At 48.2% G+C, this 6736-nt stretch overlaps 1 long non-coding RNA gene across 1 annotated transcript; it reads left to right on the top strand.

The window, feature by feature from the left end:
* Window positions 1–439: 439 nt before the first annotated feature.
* LOC147999364 (uncharacterized) lies at window positions 440–4696 on the top strand. The gene is made up of 3 exons (XR_015644326.1): window positions 440–536; window positions 2963–3443; window positions 3711–4696. It is a non-coding gene; the product is annotated as an uncharacterized LOC147999364 (long non-coding RNA).
* The last annotated feature ends 2040 nt before the right edge of the window (window positions 4697–6736 follow it).

Below are 6736 nucleotides of genomic sequence, written 5' to 3'. Positions count from 1 at the left end.
CCAGGGCAAAGTTACCTTATCTGTTTGAGACAGGGTCTCACTGTGGAGCTCTGGTTGCCTAGAATTCACCACACAGACCAGGCTGTCCTCATACTCTCAGGGATCCTCCTGCCTTTAAGGCTTGCCAAGTGCTGGGATTAAAAGCTTTCACCACAGCCAGTCGTGCTTACTTTATAAAGGAAAGAAGTTTATTTAGGTCACAGCTCTAGAGAGCCAGCGATATTGTGCCATCAATAACTGAGCTCTGGTGAGGACTTTATGGGAGAGGGAAAGAAGAAATCACATCCTGAAAAACAGGAAGTGGCTCCAGAGGGGCTGGAGCCTCACAATCTTTTGGAAGGCAGTAAGAAACCTTGTCAGAGCTCTCCCTCTTAAAGGCCCACGCCCTCCCATTGCCACACGCAGAGGCCACATCCCTTCTCCACCCAGGCTTTGCTATGCCTTGTCAGCAGTAGGAAACCATCTGGTAAAGGAAAGTCAATTTGCAGAGGCTCAGCTTTGCCCCAGAGGGAAGATGGATGAACGGGAGATTTTTGGTGAGAAACAATAATTTAAGGCGTCAATTAACCCCGAGATACTGATAACTTGCCCTAAAGGAACCTTATCTCACCTGGAGGTTCCCCTAAACCTTTTCCTGGCACCCCAAAAGGAGGGTATAGGAGATTGCCAGGGAATCTGTTTCATTTTCCCTTACCCAATTCCCCTTCTCTGTCATCTTTCCACTCTCAACACGGGCTCTGCAGACCCCGTTACTCAGCTAAAGGTCAGCAGAGGGGACTCGGTGGCTACCTAGCTCTACATATACTTGGACCTGTGTGCTCCCATCTTAGAGATGTGGGCTGCTTTGCGACAATCTATCTTTTCATCTTCAGTAGCAAAACCATGCACTTTCCCTTTTCGGCTTTTAAAGATCCCTTTCTCATTAGCAGGGCTCCTTCGAGAGGGGCAGAGGAGCTAATTAAGGAGCCTGGGTGATTTTGCCCTGAATTTCCAACCTTTCCCAAACATCTGCCCCACTGGCCAGAGGCAGCCAGAACCTGCTGCTAGTCTTCTTGGTCTTTTGAGAAACCATCAGAAAGCATCTGCAAACAACCACGATGGCCTTAAAACGGAGAGAAGCACATTTTCCAATTACAGCCTGGGTGATTGCTCTGGCTTTTAATTAATGGAGTGTGCATCTGTTTGCGGAGACCCTTTTAAATGTGCTTTTTTGGAGTTCCTTAATTAGTTACAGAAGCTGCAGGTGTTCTAGCAGGAGCATAGCGGACCTGGGATAGCTTCCAGAAGAGACTCTTCTTTAATGTAAATATTTAGTCATCTGATGATGAGGCTCGTTTTAGAATTCTCGTTCCTGTTCTGTGTGCAAGCAGTGGTGTCGGAAGACACATCCCGGCTTCCTTTGGTTTATTGACAAAATAAATTGAGACAGAAGAGACCAGTTTTCATTATGGCAGACACTTATCTGCAGTTAGACCGTTACCACGATGACAAGTTATTCTCACGCTGTCACCCTGAGCCTGCTGCCTGGGGCTTTTGTTTTGTTTGGTTTTGTTTGTGGGGCAGAAATGTGGGGAGTAGGTGATGGGATGCGGCATGCTAATTCTGTAGCTAGGATCGCATTTGATACCTGTTATTCAGAGCGACACTGTGGGAAACTCGAGGGTGGAGATTGTCCTGACAGTGTGGATGAGTCATAAAGGCTTTCCCTTCTGCATCGGGTTATCAAAAATTGGCTATGTTGCTTCTTCTCGAAGTCATTACCACCTTTGGATTTGCGTGCCGGTGTTGCCATACGAAAGATGTTCCAGGCCGAGGTGAAAGCGCCCGAGATGATTGGATGTGCAGGTGTCAGAGGGTGAGGACAGAGGGGTGGGCACACTGAGCTCTGTGGGTCAAGTGCTCCACAGCCTGGTTTGAAGGTGAGGTGTCATTGAGCGGTCTCTGCTGTTTATTTACATGTTGCCTTTGGCTGCCTCTATCTCCATGGTAGCTATGATTACGGTTAGCATCCGGTTCGGCAGAAACTGTTTTCCTGCCCTTGATTTGCTGTGGCGTCCTGGACAAAACTCTGTGTGTCTGCTGCCTCCTTTCTAGGCTTCATTCCAGTTCTATGGGTCGAAGCAAAATTTTCCTCTTCTGTGTGTTTAAATGAGGCATCATGACAGAAAATTTTACTAATCAATTTTGTGTTTCCACTGAAAGCACGTACTGGGCAATAGGAAAAAGGAAGATAGTTTTATTTAGTCCTCGATGTTTTCTATGCAAAGGTGGAGTCCCCGAAATAGAACATAGCCTGGGTATTTCTTGTTTCCCATTACTACCGCACACTAACGTGCTTTGTCCTCTGCAGGACAAAGAGGCCTTTTCTTCTGGGAGAAGAGGAGTGGTGGGCTGGGGGGTGGCGTGGGGCAGAAGGGGAAACTGGGCAGAGGTAGGGCATAGAAGGAGGAGGAGGAGGAGGAGGAGGAGGAGGAGGAGGAGGAGGAGGAGGAGGAGGAGGAGGGGAGGAGTTTGGAAAGGTGGGAGAAGGAGGGAGGGGCTGGAGAAGCTGGAGGAGGAGGAGGGAGGAGCTGGAGTAGGTGGAGGAGGAGGGAGGAGCTGGGGAGGATGAAGGAGGAGGGGAAGAGCTGGGGTAGGTGGAGGAGGAGGAGGGGAGGGGCTGAGGAAGGTGGAGGAGAAGGGAGGAGCTGGAGAGGGCAGTTACTGTGCCCTTCTGCTCCCACCATACCTGTAGGATAAAAGGAGGCTCTCCATTCTGTAAATAGTTTTAAAATGTCTATTAATTTTCTTTTAAATTTAATTTCATTTATTACCTGTGCACAGGAAGAGAGAGAGAGAGAGAGAGAGAGAGAGAGAGAGAGAGAGAGAGAGGGCTTGCATATGCTGTGTGCACATGTGGACATGTCTGAACTCAAACTGTTAGCCTTGCAGGGCATCTTAATTTCCTTTTCTGTTGCTGCAGTAAGATACACCAAGAAAACAACTGAAGGAAGGAGAATTTCTTTGGCTCACTGTTTCTGGCTACAGCCATGACGGCCGAGAAGTCACAGGGACAGGGTCCTGGAGCTTGAAAACTCTGGTCACATTCCACCCACAGTTAGGAGCAGAGAACAAGGAGTCAACGTCCATGCGTGTGAGCTCTCCAGTCTTACACACCCATAGCTCCCTGCCCAGGGCAAGGTGCAGCCTACAATTCACAAGTCTTCCTACCACAATTAACATACTCAAGACAACACCCCACCGACAGTCTCAGCCGCTCTTCTGTCAAGTGATTCCCGATTGTGTCAAGTTGACGAAACCAACCAGCATGTGCACCACGTGCCACCAGCTCTCGTGCATTCGTTTTTGGCACCAGGTTTCAGGTGACCTCAGTCTCACTATGTAGTTGGAGTACAGGAGGCTCTGATGGTCCAGCCCCCACTTTCTGAATGCTGGAATCACAGGTATGCGCCACCACCATGCCCAGTGTCCCACAACACCAACGTAAGGTTTCATAAGTTAGTGTTATGCTTCCGGGCTAGGATTAAGGTTTGAAAGGTGTGATGGTTCGAATATGAATGGCCCCCAGGGGCTCATATGTTTGAATGCCTAGTCATCAGGGGGTGGTCTTATTGGAGTAGGTGTGGCCTTGTTGAAGGAAGTGTGTCACTGGGGCTTTGAAATTTCAAAAACCCAAGCCCAGTCCAGTTGTTTTCTCTTCCTGTTGCCAGACGATTGGGATGTAGAGCTCTGTTTCTTCTCCAGCACCATGTCTGGCTGCACACCACCGTGTTCCCACTACGATGATAATGGACTAAACCTCTGTAAGTCAAGTGGTCCGTGCATAAGATGGGCATAAGAACTGGCGAGGAGGAGCGTGCTCAATCCCAGGAATCTCAGAGGTCTGAGACAGCAGGAGTGGGGTGCTCCCTCTCTGCCTTAATGCCTGCTCTGGAACTTAACCACTGCACCCAACTGAGGGGACTGTAGCACCCAGTCATATAGCACAGCACCTGGAAAGCCTCTCCATGCAAACCAGGCATCTCAAAACCTTAGCCTTCAGCCAATGACCTTCCTCCCTTCCTGAACATTCTCATGTCCTTCCCCCAAGTTATATAATCCTTGGTTCGCCCAAATAAAGCAAATTCGTCTAAGTCCATCCCCAATAAAACAATAGGAACAAGCTAAAAGAGTCCCAAAGAGCTGCTTCATTAGAGATTGCCACTGGGGAAGGCCTTTGATTAAAAGAGTGACACACTGAGACTCCAGAAGAGAGCCTCTCTTTTCGGCACTCCCCACTCACTGCCAACCAGACCGGAATCCTGCCAGTCCTGGATTTCACTTTCCCTTTTCGACCTGGTGTGCAGCAGTGTCTGCTGTGAATCCAGACACTGCCTGAGGAGAGGCAGAACACTGGATCACAAACCTCTGAAAACTGTAAGCAAGCCCCAATTAACTGCTCTCTCTAGTAAGAGTTACTTTGGTCAGTGTCTCTTCACAGCAATAGAACAATGTTGCCACTTGTTTCTTTCCTGCCTCAGCATGGTACCCACGTTAAGTAATGCAACTCTCTGACAGAAACAATACCAGAGGAAGAAGCCGGGATTGTTTCCGTTGAGTCCATGCTCACAGGACTTGCTTGGGCAGAGCGTCTTGGCAGTGGGAGCTTGGCATGTCACCACCATCTAGGAAATAAAGAAGGGAACACTGGACCTCAGTTGGCTTTCTTCTTCCTTCCCTTTTATTCAGTCTGGGGTCTCTGGTGGATGGGATGGTGCCAGTCACTTGCAGGGTGGATCCTCCCGCATCAGTGAGTGCTCTCTGAAAATTCTCTTACAGACACACCTATCGATGCGCTCAGTGGTCTCCCAGGTAATTCTAAATCCAGCCATGTTGACAGAGAAGATTAACCACCACAGTGGGTTCAGAGAAGCTGTGTCAAATTGCTTGGTGACCTTAACGACTCAGTTGCCCTTTCTTTGTTTCTGTTGTCTGGATGAGAAATGCCCACCATAGGCTTGTATTTGAGTACTTGGTCCCCAGGAGGTAGTGGTATTTGGGAACTTGAAACCTTCAGAAGGAAGTGGGTCCTAGAAGAAAGTGGGTCATAGAAGGAAGTGGGTCACCAGGGGTGGGCTTTGGGGATTTATAGCCCAGTCCCACTCCCTGTTCTCTCCTTCCTGCTCCCGTTGCCTCTCTTTCTCTACCACAATTGACTATGTCTCTTAGAACTGTGAGCCAAAATAAACCATTTCCCCCATCCATTGCTCTGTCAAGGTATTTTATCACAGCATTGAGAAGGTAACTAAGACAATGGCAAAGATGAGTTCTAACATCCTTAGCTCCTAAAAGTCACTATGTAGGGACTGATCCCTGTTATCTGGGAGGCAGAGCTAAAGTTCCATCTGGAACATTCCTTCCTTTCTGATTGTGTCCCACCTGTTGAGTGGTGGTCTTCAGGTGGCAAAGCAAGGTAGGGTTAGCTGGAAAGGGGGCTTCACAGGGTAACTTTGCACACAGCCCAGGGAACCCCCTTAAACTACAGCCAACAGATTTGCTGGCAGTACAATGGGAGCTCACAGCTGTTGACATGAATGCTGGAAACAGACTCTGTGTCCAAGGACACTGGCGGCATTCTGATTCTGAAGTAGATATTTAATGGCTGCTGGATAGGCCCTACAGGAACCCCAGCCTAGCCCACTGCCAATCCTTATATGCATCACAGAGGTATTGGCTTTGCGTTTGTGCTTGGGGTATATGTGTGACCAGTAGTGAGTGTATACTAGATTCTGCCCGTTTCTACTGAGGCACCCTGGAACAATAGTAAATAGTGGTCACCGTCATCACTGCTTGCGACTATCAGCACCATGCCAGAAGGCCAAAAAGAGGTCCATGGAGTGGGGAAGAGGAACCAAAAATTCCCTGTGTAATGGGGGGTTGGTGTCTTGACTTTCTTTGGTTTGGATTCTTCTCAAACTGAAGGGCTCTCCCCCTGCTGCGTGGCCCAACAGAAGACAGCATGACACAGGTACACACCACTGCAGATCTCTAGGGGGCACTATTCACCTCGTGGTCTAAACAAATGGGGGCCCTGGTGGCTGCCTCTGGGGTAATGAACCTCTCCCATGCACCTACCCTTTCTCTTTAGCCCCCAGCAGCCCCCTATGCTCTGTATCCTTAGAGACTACTGGACCACATTAAGAATCACACCGATGATCTGGACACATCGAAGGACTTAATTGGTACCTTCTCGATATGACTTGGATGTCGCGCACACCAATTTTCATCTGTGTTTGTACAGACGCAAAGCAGCGAACCGATCATTTGCTCGTTTTAGAGTTTTGTGTCCCTCAGGTGCGCCCCTCTCCTACCTCTTTACAAAACCCATTTTCCTCTGCTCACAAAACGCCGCGCAGATCTTATGCAAGAACTTAATACTAACTCTGTAGTAGACAGACTTTTATTTAATGCTTTTATTTAACGTTCAATGTTCAGTGCCAATAGAGAGAGATTACTAGCAATTTTTAATCAGCAAAGGCGCCTCCAACAGTTGTTAACGGCTTGAGAATAGAGTTTAAAAGAAGATCCTTTTTCTTCCAATCACCTTATAAAATCCTATGCTTGGTTCTGCTTGGCTGAGCTGTTTATGCCCACTTTTGCAGGTTTAATAGCAGGAAATCCCCTTTCCATTATTCTATCTAGAGTCCTGTGTTTTGACAGAAAACTGAGAAACCTTTCCATTTTTTTTACATTTTGG

This window comes from Rattus norvegicus, chromosome 19 (assembly GCF_021556685.1).
Source record: "Rattus norvegicus strain SHRSP/BbbUtx chromosome 19, alternate assembly SHRSP_T2T, whole genome shotgun sequence".
Classification (NCBI taxonomy): domain Eukaryota; kingdom Metazoa; phylum Chordata; class Mammalia; order Rodentia; family Muridae; genus Rattus; species Rattus norvegicus.
Note: the sequence above shows the minus strand (reverse complement) of the source record. Positions and strands in the feature narration are given on the sequence as shown.